The sequence below is a fragment of the Neoarius graeffei genome, chromosome 15, assembly GCF_027579695.1.
Source record: "Neoarius graeffei isolate fNeoGra1 chromosome 15, fNeoGra1.pri, whole genome shotgun sequence".
NCBI lineage: Eukaryota > Metazoa > Chordata > Actinopteri > Siluriformes > Ariidae > Neoarius > Neoarius graeffei.
In genome coordinates, this window is record NC_083583.1 from 42,185,149 (window position 1) to 42,201,658 (window position 16,510).

The window sequence follows — 16,510 nt, forward strand, 5'->3', positions numbered from 1 at the left end:
CAAAATATGTTTCTGCCTCACACCCAGTGTCCCAGCAATAGGCCTTGATTCACTACGACAGTCGTCAGGATAAACTGTAACTGAAGAAGAATGTATCAATGACTAATCATGAGAGTCTTATTTGGACAAATTGAGTAATGTAATACACACTCATAGAAAAATTCTGGCAGCCTGTAGTGTTCTTCAGTTTGTACCTCTGAGGAAACCCCTATGATCTGACCACAGAGGGGTTGTCTTTCTGAAAACAGTTCCAAGTTTGCCTTAGAAAAACTAGAAATGTATTTCTAAATATATCTGTCATCCAGCCTCACAGCCCCAGGATCCCCAGTTTGAACCTGAGCTTGGGTTGCTGACTGTATAGAGTTCTGCATGTTCTTTCTGTGTCTTTCTTCCAGTTCTCCAGTTTCTTCCCACTGGCCAAAAGCCTCCAGGATGTGTTCCTACCTCTCACTCAGTCTGTCCCACCCTGGGATAGGCTCTACAGCCACCGTGTCCCTGAACAGAATGAATTTATCAAACAAAGAGATTTCAGGCGACACGGTGGTGTAGTGGTTAACGCTGTCGCCTCACAGCAAGAAGGTCCTGGGTTCGAGCCCCGGGGCCGGCGAGGGCCTTTCTGTGCGGAGTTTGCATGTTCTCCCCGTGTCCGCGTGGGTTTCCTCCGGGTGCTCCGGTTTCCCCCACAGTCCAAAGACATGCAGGTTAGGTTAACTGGTGACTCTAAATTGACCGTAGGTGTGAATGTGAGTGTGAATGGTTGTCTGTGTCTATGTGTCAGCCCTGTGATGACCTGGCGACTTGTCCAGGGTGTACCCCGCCTTTCGCCCGTAGTCAGCTGGGATAGGCTCCAGCTTGCCTGCGACCCTGTAGAAGGATAAAGCGGCTAGAGATAATGAGATGAGATGATTTTCAGACTTAAATATATCACCAATTTTCTTGAAATGTTCTAAGAATTTTGGTTTGATTTCATGGAGGGCATTTTATGCCTCATGGTGGCACTCTAACGCCCCCGAGCCTCGCTCTAGTGACGTATGACCTCAAAACCACGAGTTTGGCCCGCCTGTATTCCGACAAATCCCACTTCCTGATTTTGGATTGGGTAGTGGCTGTGACATTTAGGCTTGGGTAGCGGCTCCACCTTCCAATCAATACGATGCTTGTGCGTATTAACCAATCACAACAGAGGAGGCGGGACTTCCCCAGTACGGGTAGGAAAACAAGGCGCTTTGTGATGTTGGATATAAACCTGACTGCTGATAGACACTTCAACGCAAAACTACGAGCAAGTAAGTTATTTCTGCAGTGTTGTTTTTTTTGGACAACACTCGGACGTTATGGTGCAATCGTGGTCGCCAATTTTAACACATAAACGCCATTTTTTTTATGTTTATGAGCAGCTGTTTTCAGGAAATAACAAACACATGAGCTAATAGTTTATACTGTGCTAACTAGTTCTAGCATTAACTAACCAGTTCAGGCAGTTCGTGTGCTTGCTAATCAGCGCGCGAGCTGGTTTAGCAAGCTGAGTATCGCGTGCGGTTTCTGTTATTGCTAGTTATTTAGCTAGCTTAGCTCTGAAGAAAGGCGGCTAAGCTATTTCGTACCAAAGGAAGTAGTTTCGGGGGTAACAGCGTGCAATAAACTACAGCAGTGATTAATAACAATGTTGCTGTCAAATGGAACACCAGAACAGTGTTGAGAAGTCTCAGATTTAAATGTATAATATGGACCGGTGGCGTTTCCTGTCATACTCTGCCCCTTAGCAAGGTGCCTAGCAAATGATAGCTTCAGATCCCCAGCTAAGATATTTTATTATATTATCCTGCAAAGTTGTTATAGGTTTAAAAACACATCTGCTAAGTTGGTTGTTCTAGAGACGACGACCTAGCTGGAGCAAATATACATATCTATTCTGACATACAACATACACAAGTATGTAAGCTCTACTTCTTTTCAATGAAACATTGATTGATTGATTGATTGATATGGATGCCAAAAATGGAACCTATCATCGTATTTGCTGTTAATAAATGGCTTAAAGTGGATTGTTTCGAACTTTTGTGGAACCATGAAAAGTGAAAGTGCACAGAATGGTGTGAAGTAGAAGTTGGGGTTGATTTCTTTCTAGCCCAGACCGTAATTTCATTCAGCCTATAGCTGACTTTACCCTGTATGATTTTAGAATAGAATAGAATGCCTTTATTGTCACTATACACATGTACAATGAGATTAAAGCATCTCCAATAACAGTGCAAGCAGCCTAGAGAGAGAGAGGAAGGGGGGTAAGGTGCACAGTCTGAGGTGTGTGTGTTGTGTTACACATTATGGAGTGAGGTATTGCACATATAAAGTATTGCATAGAGACAGTCACATTATAAATTATTGCACGAGTCACATTATAAGATAAAATATTACACATTATGAAGTATTTTGCTGTTGGTAACAAAAATTGTACCTCCTAGTTCTTTGTTCATGAGTTGAACTTGGTTTTACAATAAATGACATGCTCACTGAGGCCAGAGACAGCCGACAACAATGTTCTGGAAGTAGGTTAAAAAAAAATATGTATTTTTTTGGTTAAAAAGATCTTCTGACTCATGCGTAAAAGCCACCAGGATGAGGATGGCATAGGATGAGTCCAAGCTCTTAAGAATGCTACAAGTATAGTAGGGGCAATGGCAAAAGCAGAATGTATCTGTGACCCTGTTTTTTGCACAAGTGGGGTTTGTGCTGATTACTTCATTCTGCTTACATAATCAGTTTTATTTACTTACCAGCCTGTCTTTATGAGCATTTAATCTGACATGGAGAACAAATGATATTGTACAGTGTGTTCTGGAATCCAGCAAAGCTTTAATCTGGGTTCATCTCATAGGTTGTGACAAGTCATAATCTTAAAAGAGAGCTGCAATTGCACAAATTTATAAACTGGGTTATTGCTGACGAGTTGAATCGAGTGATTGTACTTGGTGAAATGTACCTAAGGTTTAGATTTCATGTCCGTTTTCTTTCTTTATAATGAATGAAAGTCTGCTTTACTTGCATGTCAATAACACTTCATCAAAGTACGAATTACACAAAAGAACCGTGTGTTATGCTTTTACTACATTGACCTCATACTATTAGGCTCAACTATAATGGGTTCTTAATCAGACAGAATCACAGAATTGGGCCCCCCTTCAATATCATTACCAGTGGTCACTATGTTTTATATAAAATATGTAAATGTTGTATTTTTGTAAACTATTGTATTAAAAAAAAACAATAGTTTTATTTGCTGGCACCAAGTGAAACCTTAGCAGTATTCCAACTTTAGTGATTTACATAGAACCAACATTGCAAGCTGGCATTCCACAGCCAGAGGCATGACGTGATGCAACAGAGTGTCAGTATATAGGGTGACGTATTTACATGTTGGAAATATGAGTACTCTCAGCATACCGGTGTGGCTTTCAAAACAGTGGGTGAACTGAGTGTTGAGGTGATTTTGTTAGCCCTGCACATTTATACTGCTCTTCAAACGCAAAATTACTGATTATCATATGCAACATGTAATTACTTCTGTTAAATACATCTTTCTGTTATGTTTAAGGGCTGTAACAGTCTCAATGTGTGTGTATATATAGCATGTTTGTGTCCTTTAGCTGAACTGTTTTTTCAGGAACAAAAGATCTGTCACAGAAAACTGTGCTTGCAAATTGAGGGAAGATGGTGTGAGAGAGAGGGAGAGAAAGAAAGAAAGGTAATAAAGAAGAGAAGAATGAAGAGACTCGTTCAGTGAACGTTTGTGGAGTCAGAAATATCTTGGAGGAGAAATTGAAGAGAAGTAGGAAGCGATTTGAGGCAAAAAAAATCACGCAGACCTTAGATGCCATAGATGGAGACCTTTGAATTCACGTTGGTCTCAGAAGGTAGAATGTCAAAAAACTGTCCTGTGGTGCTGGCTGCTCCTTTTAGACAGACATCAATTCAGGATCTGTTACTACCAATCGTTCTGGCTCAGAGGTGGAACAGCACAGACCCCCGTTCCACATTCAGATGTTTTTTTTTTTTTTTTTAATTTTTTTTTTTTTAACAGAACGTGAGGTGGAATAAAGGCACAAGATTCCTGACTTTTGGTGAGAATTGGTTGAGAAAGATGGTGGATTAATGCTGTTTATGTCGCCATGTTCTTCAACTCTGAATCATCTCCGTGACACCTGGTGGACTTAACTAAATTATAACCCACTGCTTTGCTTTTTCACTCGCAAATCATAGCTGTATTCACAATGATAAGCTTTTGAGAAAAGCTCACACTTCACAATCCCCTGAGAAAAATACAGAAGGACTCTGTGTTGAAATAAAGTCAAGTTGTTCTTTACCCTGTAGTAGTGCTCATTTCCGCTGAGGGAGTGTGGTAATTCACTCGGTTTTGCCCACATTTATGGAGAAGTATTTGCATCAGCTGTACAGTGACTAGTGATTCGAGGGATACATCTTGGTCAGTATGTGGCATAGTAACTTGTGGAGTTGAGTTCTGTAAAATTGCACTATGTTGGTCTGGGTGTGTTGAAGGAAAAGTGCACGTGGCATGGTGTCTACGCAGCATTTTACTCTGTAACTGGGCAACTGTGTGTGACTGAACTTTAGTGACTGTGTAGCCCGCCCATGTGCTATTAATGACATCGGTTCTGTCTGGAGAAAGCCTGCGGAAACTCCCTGTCACGTCATTGCAGAAAACTAGTTTAAATTCTGTCCGACATCTCTGTTAATATTTGCAATTTCAGTTTTAATATGGTCATCTACTTTTCTGTGCTAGAGGACAGTCCAGAACAGAAAGTCGGGGGGGGGGGAATGATCTGGACTTAATGTTCCTAAAACAAAGCTGATCATTAAATGTTAGACTAACACTGAGCACACACTCTATGTACCTGAAAACATTTTCATGATATTTAATTTTGCAAACATATTGCAGATTATGATTTCAGAATCACCTCTTGTTTACTGACTACAAAAATAAAATTAACTGTTTACCCTGAGTAGCAGTAGTCTGTTATAAAATTCATGCTATGTTACATTAATCATGTTATAAAATTATTTACAATATTGTTATTGATCACTGTCAATATTATATTAACGTACTGGCCATCTCTACATTGTTGGCATATTTCGCTACATGATTGACTGCTTTCAGTTTCTGCTTCATGCTGTGTAAAAAGGCCAATATTTAAATGTCAGATTAACATGTCAAGGGGTTTCTCAGTAACACAAGCTGTGTTTTTCACATTAATTTCATAAAAGAGGAAAAGAAAGAGGGGCCAGTGAGGAACAGCTGCTCTAATGTTACTAATAACAGGAACTACTTTGTTTCTTGGATGCTTCACAACATTTAATGTAACTATAATCAAATACGTTGTATGCTGTGTTGCTCTTTGGTTAATAAGAAATTGTAATAGCTGAAGTATAGAAAAAAAATTTCTGGACATTCTGTTATAAGAATAATTTTAAAGTGATTACATTCACTCTGGGGCGGCACGGTGGTGTAGTGGTTAGCGCTGTCACCTCACAGCAAGAAGGTCCGGGTTCGAGCCCCGTGGCCGGCGAGGGCCTTTCTGTGCGGAGTTTGCATGTTCTCCCCGTGTCCGCGTGGGTTTCCTCCGGGTGCTCCGGTTTCCCCCACAGTCCAAAGACATGCAGGTTAGGTTAACTGGTGACTCTAAATTGACCGTAGGTGTGAATGTGAGTGTGAATGGTTGTCTGTGTCTATGTCTCAGCCCTGTGATGACCTGGCGACTTGTCCAGGGTGTACCCCGCCTTTCGCCCGTAGTCAGCTGGGATAGGCTCCAGCTTGCCTGCGACCCTGTAGAACAGGATAAAGCGGCTAGAGATAACGAGATGAGATGAGTGTGGTAATTCACTCGGTTTTGCCCACATTTATGGAGAAGTATTTGCATCAGCTGTACAGTGACTAGTGATTCGAGGGATACATCTTGGTCAGTATGTGGCATAGTAACTTGTGGAGTTGAGTTCTGTAAAATTGCACTATGTTGGTCTGGGTGTGTTGAAGGAAAAGTGCACGTGGCATGGTGTCTACGCAGCATTTTACTCTGTAACTGGGCAACTGTGTGTGACTGAACTTTAGTGACTGTGTAGCCCGCCCATGTGCTATTAATGACATCGGTTCTGTCTGGAGAAAGCCTGCGGAAACTCCCTGTCACGTCATTGCAGAAAACTAGTTTAAATTCTGTCCGACATCTCTGTTAATATTTGCAATTTCAGTTTTAATATGGTCATCTACTTTTCTGTGCTAGAGGACAGTCCAGAACAGAAAGTCGGGGGGGGGGGAATGATCTGGACTTAATGTTCCTAAAACAAAGCTGATCATTAAATGTTAGACTAACACTGAGCACACACTCTATGTACCTGAAAACATTTTCATGATATTTAATTTTGCAAACATATTGCAGATTATGATTTCAGAATCACCTCTTGTTTACTGACTACAAAAATAAAATTAACTGTTTACCCTGAGTAGCAGTAGTCTGTTATAAAATTCATGCTATGTTACATTAATCATGTTATAAAATTATTTACAATATTGTTATTGATCACTGTCAATATTATATTAACGTACTGGCCATCTCTACATTGTTGGCATATTTCGCTACATGATTGACTGCTTTCAGTTTCTGCTTCATGCTGTGTAAAAAGGCCAATATTTAAATGTCAGATTAACATGTCAAGGGGTTTCTCAGTAACACAAGCTGTGTTTTTCACATTAATTTCATAAAAGAGGAAAAGAAAGAGGGGCCAGTGAGGAACAGCTGCTCTAATGTTACTAATAACAGGAACTACTTTGTTTCTTGGATGCTTCACAACATTTAATGTAACTATAATCAAATACGTTGTATGCTGTGTTGCTCTTTGGTTAATAAGAAATTGTAATAGCTGAAGTATAGAAAAAAAATTTCTGGACATTCTGTTATAAGAATAATTTTAAAGTGATTACATTCACTCTGGGGCGGCACGGTGGTGTAGTGGTTAGCGCTGTCACCTCACAGCAAGAAGGTCCGGGTTCGAGCCCCGTGGCCGGCGAGGGCCTTTCTGTGCGGAGTTTGCATGTTCTCCCCGTGTCCGCGTGGGTTTCCTCCGGGTGCTCCGGTTTCCCCCACAGTCCAAAGACATGCAGGTTAGGTTAACTGGTGACTCTAAATTGACCGTAGGTGTGAATGTGAGTGTGAATGGTTGTCTGTGTCTATGTGTCAGCCCTGTGATGACCTGGCGACTTGTCCAGGGTGTACCCCGCCTTTCGCCCGTAGTCAGCTGGGATAGGCTCCAGCTTGCCTGCGACCCTGTAGAACAGGATAAAGCGGCTAGAGATAACGAGATGAGATGAGACATTCGCTTTGTTCACTCACGTCAGACCCCAACCAGGTCCCTTAGTTTTTATGATTTCATTTGTAATTACTTATTTTATTTCTTTCTGAAACAATCTCTTATTCTACATAAATTATTTTTAATGGATCGTTTTATTTTCATGCTAAAGGTATTTTAGGAGTCATGATTGAAGCTACAAGGATGGAAATGTGTTTACAGGCAGCTTAATGATTTGAGCGTATTGCATTGAGCTAGTTCTTGATTATTTTTCTCTCTGGTGTGTGTTAAGCTTATAAAATGCAGGATAGTTGCACTGATGAGAAAAAAACAGAAACAAGGAAACAGCCTATTACCACAAGGAACAGCATGCTGCAAGTATACGGGAGATTTAACAAAACACTTCAGGGCATTAATCTGTGATTATGATGAAATGTCCCATTTGGCACAAAGCACTGCTGTGTTTGCATCCACTTTCAGTTCTGGAGCATTTATAAAGGCTGTAATTGACTGACTGTGATCAGAGCACATGACTGTGTCTCAGGAGCTGTGGCTGTGTAGAGCTTTTCACACACAGCTGGCTGTGGTCACCCTTAAATACATTTCTGCGTTTGCCCAGTGCCTGGTGCTAGTGATTTTATACAGTTTTAACCACTTCTTCTCTGTGTCATGGTGGCACAAAGCATTGCCTCAGGGCCAGGATTGACAGTTTTTGACTCTTGAAGTCATAAACGCATGTGAACTGTAGTTCAGTGCAAATTGTTTATGTAACCATCATAAAGAAGAAAGACGTTTTGGTTTGTTTGGATGACTGTGTGCTGATGTTTCGTTATACAACACAGAGTGGCTTATCTCAGGAAATGGTGAGATGAGAATCAGCTAAAAAAACATGCAGTGGTAAATTACACTTGGTAGTGTTATGTTTGTAATGTCAGCATTTGGGGTTTTTTTTTTTTTTTTTGGTCTGTCATTTTACACTGTCTTACAGTTAACCTCTTGGTGTCTCAAGCTTTATATATACGCATGTAAAACTATTGTAATTCCAGGATGAGGACACAAGGACTAGAGCAATCTGGGTAATGATGCTAAACACTAGCAACACAACAACAGGAACAATATCAGCAGTATTGATCATATTGATTTAGAGTGCCTTGCTGCTTGTGTGCATCATATCGTGATCTTTCATGTTTTTTTTAAACTTCAGTATTCAGAGGTAGGATAGAAAGAATGCATGTGCATGTTTTAAGAAGGAAGAATATTTTAATGAACGCTGATCATTGAAGATGGGGAGAACACATTGTGCCAAAGTTTTAATTTGCCTAAGGTTTTAATGGATGCGTTTTAAAATTTTATTTTGGTGTGTGTGTATATAACTGAGGAAAATTTAGCTGATATTGATGTGAGAGACATAAGTGTGTTTCGGGTCCTACAATCTCAAGGCTACATCATTATTGACAATTTTCTTTTGGCTGCTCCCGTTAGGAGTCACCACAGTGGATCTGTTCCACATATTTGATTTGGTATAGGTGGTTTTTTTTTTTTAACTACACCGAATGCCCTTCCTGACGCAACCCTCTCCAATCTATCTGGACTTGGGACCAGCACCAAGTATGCACTGTCTTGTACAAACCCAGTGGCTGGGCATTTATCTAACCCAGCGTTTCCCCCTGGGTTCTGAAAAATATTCTCCAGTTTTTTTTCCTTGAAAAATGTTCAATAAGTATTCACTTTTTCTTAGTTACTGACTTATCAGACTGGACTTAATGCAGTTTGCACCAACCAAACTGGCACAATTCAAATATTTGTACAGATACAGCTAGGCCTCTCCATTACATATAAAATTTGGGCTCCACTCCAGCCTCTAATCAGAAAGACTTGATTTTGGGCGCCGTATGCACTGTCAAGCTAAAATAAACTTCTTTAGTTTGAGCTTACTGAAGGTTATTTTAGCAGGGAATTATTCAAAAGAGGTATCAGGACTCCCTTTAGCCTTTACTTCAACACAAAACTTGATTTGCAGTTGAGCAGAGTTGAGAAGAATCTTGGACCAACCAACAGTGAAGGAATCTTAATTTCCCGTCAGTTTAGAAGCAGAACACAGAACAGAATGACACCGTGTTTTACGTCATACCGTTAGTTAGATTAGGGCTGTTTCTCGCTGTTGAAAAGGCCAAGGATAAATCAAGTTTTACTGGGGCTTGTATTTTTAAAATTAAATTTTTTTTTTTTAACCGAGATTGGCATCGATAGGTTGGGGAGGTGAAATCTAACTTTACAAGGTAATATCATCACCCACACGCATTCAAAGATTATGATATCTTTATTAGTGATCTTTGCACTGCTCTTTTTACATTTGTCATTCACTTCAGTTTCTGTTTCCTTATTATTAAGTTATCAACACCCAAAACGTCTTAGGAAACTGAGGCATGTGTCAATTGACTTAATGTCACTAGTAAATCATCAGTTTAATAAAAATGGGTACCCTATGGGTACATGTGGCTACTGCTTATAAATAAAAATGTTTTCTGATACAAAATCTATACAGTAAATATAGCACATATACATGTTATAAATTATACTTGCCTCATCTCTTGCAAGCATCACCAAGCTGTGAGCAGCATCAGGGCTTTGTTCAAAATACAGTGCTGTGAACTATAGCTATTTTCAAAATAGTAAAAAAAAAAAAAAAGCACTTGTTCATGAATCGTCTTAGAAGCATTATTTAGTACTAATGAGCACATTTTGTTTCACAAGTGTAAAGACACTAAAATAAAATTAAAGTGACTAGCAGAAGTTTGAGCAATTATACTTTTACTCTTCGTTTTCACATTTGTCAAAGAATATATCAGAAATTTTATTTAAAAAAATTCTTCATTGAAAAACACAAGTACTCATTACAACTCCTGTTGAATGGTTGGAATTCTTAGTCTAAATATCGGTCAAAAAGCTAAAAAAAAAAAAAACCTTTCATTTGACCTTTCAGAAGAACCAACTGAAAGCTGTGAAAATCAAAAGGCAAATTTTCTTAAAATAAACACCACTTACTTGATATTGAATCAGTAGCTTTGGTGACCCATGAGATGAATTTCATTCATCTTTTTATCTGCTGATTATCTTCCCATACTATGAAGTTATAATGAGGTTTTTCTTATTTCTTTTCTAGTTCCGATTAGTTCCGGAGTTTATCAAGAAATAGAACGGGTAATCGAACTTGATCAGGATAAGTTCTGATTGGTTACGAAGTTTTGCTGTTGTTACACTCATTCTTACATTCTTATACTTGTTCTTGTGTACCTTTGATGACATGAGATCAGCTGTTTGTATCACGAGATCATGATTCGCCATTCTGGTGATTGTAATACTTATGCGCTGTGTTACACACATTCTTACAACACGATGTATAACGCAAGATCAGCTGTTCATGTTGCGAGATCACGATTTGCTGTTCTGGTGGTTGTAATCCTTATGCACATGCTCAGCGTGCAATTGTTACACTCTTACATTCTTAAAGCACAATGACAGTGGCTGGCGCCTCTATATGAGGCAGTAGCCACAAAAATTATATATATTTTTCACTGACGTATCTCGCCTTTAGGACCACAAAGACTAATTCTAAGCTACATTATTGTATTACAACATTCAAAATCCCAGTTGACATCCAAGTCAGCTGTTTCCTATTAAACACTTACTTTTTTGAGGGTGAAAATACCCGGGGACTCTAGCCCTGCATGATGGAGCCTAATGACACCACAGCATTTGTCACAGGAACTGAACACACCACGCCGCTTGAAACGTAGCTCATTTCAGTCGCTCGCTGGCTGACAGCACCTTCACTTTGGCATTTAAAAAAAAAAAAATTTTAAACCGACCCCTGTATTCCTGACGCTGTCTGATGTGCTTGCAGACGGTCAGGGCTCTGAGTGTGCCTCCCCCGTGGCTGTTTCAGCCCTTAAATCATCAGTGTTTGAAGAAGCTCGCCCAAAAACTTTGTCAGCTTAGACTGTCCCATTGTTTGATTCACACAGAGATAATTACACTACCACACCACGCCAATTAAGACGCACTGTGATTGGTCAAAAGTTTGGCGCTTGTTTGATCATTACATTTTATTCAGTTTTTATTGGTTACAAGCACGTGTTCATTGTTTACACTCTGTCTTCCTGCAGTCTCTTTACCGTGATTGGATTTCAGCAAGTGGAGGGATTTCTAGAAAAGATGACTTACGATAATGGTGACCGATACATTCGTCGCTGTGATGACTGACTGTTAGTCATTTTCGCTTCGTCACTGATGGATTACGTTTGTCAGTGGGGAGTGTGATGAGCGCCAGTGGGAACCCTGCTAACCTGCATGTCTTTGGACTGTGGGGGAAACCAGAGCACCCGGAGGAAACCCATGTAGACATGGGGAGAACATGCAAACTCCACACAGAAAGGCCCCCGTCGGCCATGAGGTTCAAACCCGGAACCTTCTTGCTGTGAGGTGACCGTGTTAACCCCTACTCTCAACTCAACTTTATTTATATAGCACTTTAAAACAACCGTAGTTGAAAACAAGGTGCTGTACATAAAGACATAAAACAATTAAAAGCAATGAAATAAATAAAACAGACATTAGAACAGTTGTTTAACTGTTTTTAAAAGCAATTAGAAACAAAACAATAAATAAAAGCAAACCATAAAACACTAAAACAAGAGCAGAGTCTCATGCGCAGGGCCGCGTTAACCCTTGCCGAGGCCCTGGGCAGACACACCCCCGAGGCCTCACCCCCGCCTGTTGTCAACTGCGCTCAGCAAATTCACCCCCTCAGACGTGCCTGTCTAACTAGACACAGAAACTTAAATAATGACAGTGGGACAATTAGAAATACTATTGAACGATAAAACTTTATATCCATCAACACCTATTTAATCGAGAAAAAGCAATGGTGAAGTAGGCAACTGCATGGTGAAAAAATCCATCAGACATCACGGTTAACAAGTCTGGTTAACTAAAGTTTAGCCTCAAGAAGCCTTTGAATGAGTGAGTCAATGAACAACATGTCAAGAACATAACCTAGGCCTACAACAGTTTCTTTAGTATTCAGAACAAGAACATTCATTTGGTATATAACCGTTCGTTTTCATTTTGGAATCTAGGTGACTTTTAACTTGTGAAAACAAAGAGCGATAACAAAGAAAAATATCTTGCTTCTCAGAAATAAATCTCAAAATGTTAGGCTATGTGAAACATTTCATCCTTTCACACACGTAATGTCCCAAACAGCAGTGGCACACAGCTTTGCGCATTCAGTTTGACAGCCATGGGTCAACTTACAAGGGCGCTTTCCTACTTTTCTGGAAAGCGAAGTCATTAATTAAATCATTGAACTCAAGCTGGCGTAGCGTGTGAAGACATGGTGGACAGTGATCATATTGACAATGACGGGTGATTTATGCGACGGGACAAGGTGGGCTTCCTTACGGGTGGCGAAATGCATCAAAAATGTTATCAATATGATCAAAACTTCTGAAAATATCGTTTCATATTTTCCGATCTCGCTACCTCCGAGGCCCCGGGCAGCTGCCCATGAAGCCCATTAGGATAACGCGTCCTTGCTCATGCAGAGTTAAAAGCCAAGGAGTGAAAATGGGGTTTAAGACTAGTTTTAAAAATGGACAGTGAGGAGGCTTGCCTAATGTGCAATGGTAGCTCGTTCCATAATTTTGGAGCAGCAGTGGAGAAAGCTCTGTCCCCTCTGAGCTTCTGTTTGGACCTCGGTACCTCCAGGAGCAGCAAGTCGGCTGACCTGAGGCACCGAGCAGGAACGTAGGGTTGAAGGAGCTCAGAGAGGTAAGGGGGGGCGAGACCATTTAAAGACTTAAAAACAAATAAAAGAATCTTAAAATGGATTCTAAAGTGCACAGGCAGCCAGTGGAGGGAGGCCAGGATGGGAGTTATGTGCTCCCTTTTACGTGCTTCAGTTAGGAGGCGAGCGGCTGCATTTTGCACCAGCTGGAGACGTGCGAGGGAGGACTGGCTGACTCCAAAATAAAGTGCATTACAGTAATCCAGCCAAGATATTATGAAGGCGTGGATTACTGTCTCAAAGTGCGTTTGTGCAAGGAAAGGCTTCACCTTTGCCAGCTGCCTAATTTGAAAGAAGCTGGATTTCACTACGGAACTAATTTGCCGATCCAATGTAAAATCACTGTCCATCTTAAAACCCAAGTTTGTAACTGTTGGCTTTACATAGTCTGCCAAAGGGCCCAAATCAACGGGCAAGGGTTCACAAGAGCTGCTGGGGCCAAACACCATCACTTCTGTTTTATTTTCATTAAAATTTAAAAAGTTCAAGGCCATCCAGGCCTTGATGTCTTCGAGACATGACAGCAGTGGTGTGAGAGAGAAAGCATTTTTTTTTTCTTCAGTGGCACATACGTCATATCTGACTATCGTCTGCGTAACAATGAAAGGAGATGCCATGCTTTCTCAGGATGGAGCCCAGGGGCAATAAATACAAAGAAAAAAGCAGCGGCCCTAAAATGGACCCCTGTGGAACCCCATACAACAGTGGAGCAGAACTGGACTCCAAATTTCCAAGGCTTACACTCGTGCTTCTGTCAGCCGGATATGATTTTAACCATTCCAGAGCAGTACCATGAATACCCACTAGGCGGTGTAACCGAGCCACTAAGGCAGGGGTTTTCAAAGTGTGGGAGAGTCAGCCCCCCCTCAGAGAGCAAATAAACAACAGCCCCCCCCCCCAATTTTTGTTGTTGCTATACTTAATGTTCTATTCGTATTTTTAAAAAAATGGTTGTTGTATACATTATTTTTTTCTTTTACACATTTTAAACATCTGTGCTTTTTGAAAAAATTTTTTTTTTTACACATTTTAAACATCTGTGCTTTTTTTTTTTTTTAAACATCTTGTTTTACACATTTTAAACATCTCATAGCATCGTTAGCTAGCACCTCTTGGCAGACAACACACTGTGGCAGTGGAGCATCTTCAGATCCAGTCCATGAAAATCCAAACTTTAAATAATCGTGGTCATACTTCCTTCTTTTTTTGCTTGGCCCAGACTCTGTCTCCTCACTCACTGTAGCTTTAGGTACTAAAAATCGATCCATTTTGTCTCTGGCAAAGGCTAGCTGAAGTTCGCTAAATGTCCGCAATAGTAACTTATTCTGGTTTATTTTTCCTCACGTTGCACCCCCCGAAGAACTCTGGCGCCCCCTAAGGGAGGCGCGCCCCACACTTTGAAAAGCCCTGCACTAAGGTGTTGTGGTCCAGTGTCAAAGGCCGCAGTTAGGCCCAACAGAACAAGAATTACATGGTCACACCAGAGTCATTAGCCGTGAGGATGTCATTAAAAACCCTTAATAGAGCTGACTCTGTGCTATGCAGGGTTTTAACACCGGACTGAAAGACCTCCAGGACACCATGCTCATCTAAAAATGACTTCAACTGAGCATGAACAACTTTCTCCAAAATTTTTGAAATAAAAGGCAGCTTAGAGATGGGTCTGAAATTAGCCAGCGCACTACAATCAAGGCCAGGTTTCTTAAGTAGTGGTTGCACCACTGCATGTTTAAAATTCAGGGGGACAACACCAGAAGACAGACTGCTCTTTATGATAGCCAGGACTGACTGCCCTATACTAGGAAAAACCTCTTTAAAGAGACGAAGAGAGACAGCATCACAGGGAGAACCTGAAGGCTTAATATGGCCGACCAGATCTTCTAAAAACGACAGAGACACAGGCTCAAACTTATCAAGAGCTACAGAACAAGGAGCAGAGTCCGAGGGGTCTGATGCAGGAGCTGAGATGAGAGCCCTAGCAGTCGCAACCTTATCAATAAAAAAGTGGAGGAAGCTATTGCACATTTCAGGAGATGCCTCCACGCTGACCGGCTGTGGGGCATTAAGAACAGTGTCAATGGTCTTAAATAGCACTCGTGGGTTTTGACGATTAGACTCAATGATATTTGACAGGTATTATCTTTTGGTCTCCTTAACGGTGTTCTAGTAGCATCGCCAGCAGCTTTTTAGGATTTGGAAGGAAACCTCCAGCCTGTCCTCCTTCCACTTTCGCTCAGCTTTGCGGCACTCCCGCCTAGCCACACGAGTTTCCTCATTTGAACCACGGCTCAGATTTAGTTTTGGACTGCACAGTTTTTATTGGAGCCACAGAGTCCAGTATGGTACGGCAGGAGGAATGAAACCAGGAGCTGAGCTCCTCTGTGTTAACAGAGGCAGGACGGTCACAGAGCTGATCAAAAGCAACAGAGAACTGACCAGCAGTACAAGAGTTAACAATCCGACGTTTCTGAACAGGAGCGCCAGTTTTAACCTCAGCACTGGAACAGGCAACTTCAAACAACACGGGCATATGATCAGAAATCACGCTGTCACAGATCTCCAAGTTACACACAGATAGACCATAAGAGAGGACAAGATCTAATGTGTGTCCTTGTTCATGTGTGGGACCAGACACACACTGCACCAAATTAAATGACTCAATAAGGCCTAAAAACTCCTTCAACAGCTTTTCAGGACAACACACGTGAATATTAAAGTCCCCGAGAAAAAGGGCACGGTCATACTTGGGCATAATTTCAGCCAGAAAAGCAGAAAAGTCATTCACGAAGTCCTTGTTGTATTTGGGGGGTCGGTAGATAACGGCGCACAGCACCGGGTCGGAATGACCCACCTCAAATAAAGTCACCTCAAAGCTGAAGGGTGGGGATGAGACGGTGCGCTGTTTACATTTAAAATAGTTTTTGTAAGCTGTCGCCGTTCCCCCTCCACGACCCGACATCCGCAGGGAGTTGAAGTAAAAACAGTCAGCGGGTAAAAGTTGGACCAGAGCGCTGTACTCACCGGCACCGATCCAGGTCTCTGTCACACAGAGGAAATCCAGGTCACGGGAACTGAAGAAATCCCTCAGGAGGAAAGTTTTGTTCGCCAGGGATCTAGCGTTTTACCAAGCCAATCCTGGTGAGAGCTGGAGCCTGTGGATCGGGGAGCCCGGGGCAGCGTCCTCAGGAGCCGGTGGTTTACCCTGTGCTGAGACAGCCGAAGAGGGCAGTGTCGTCGGGGCTGGAGTCCATCAAAAACGCTGGCAACAGGTACCAGGCAGGCGTCGATTGGGTCCAGGAAGCATTGGGG

At 41.4% G+C, this 16,510-nt stretch overlaps 1 protein-coding gene across 6 annotated transcripts in view; it reads left to right on the forward strand.

The window, feature by feature from the left end:
• The first annotated feature begins 1,206 nt into the window (after nucleotides 1-1,206).
• The window catches only part of rabgap1l (RAB GTPase activating protein 1-like), a 219,520-nt gene continuing 204,216 nt past the window's right edge, over nucleotides 1,207-16,510 (forward strand). For 5 of the 6 annotated variants that reach the window (XR_009656688.1, XM_060941347.1, XM_060941349.1 and 2 more), the window contains exon 1: nucleotides 1,217-1,286. The gene's annotated coding sequence lies outside the window, so the exon portion shown is untranslated. Of the gene's footprint in view, nucleotides 1,287-16,510 lie in introns of all 6 variants that reach the window. The other variant, XM_060941348.1, reaches the window with a different exon arrangement.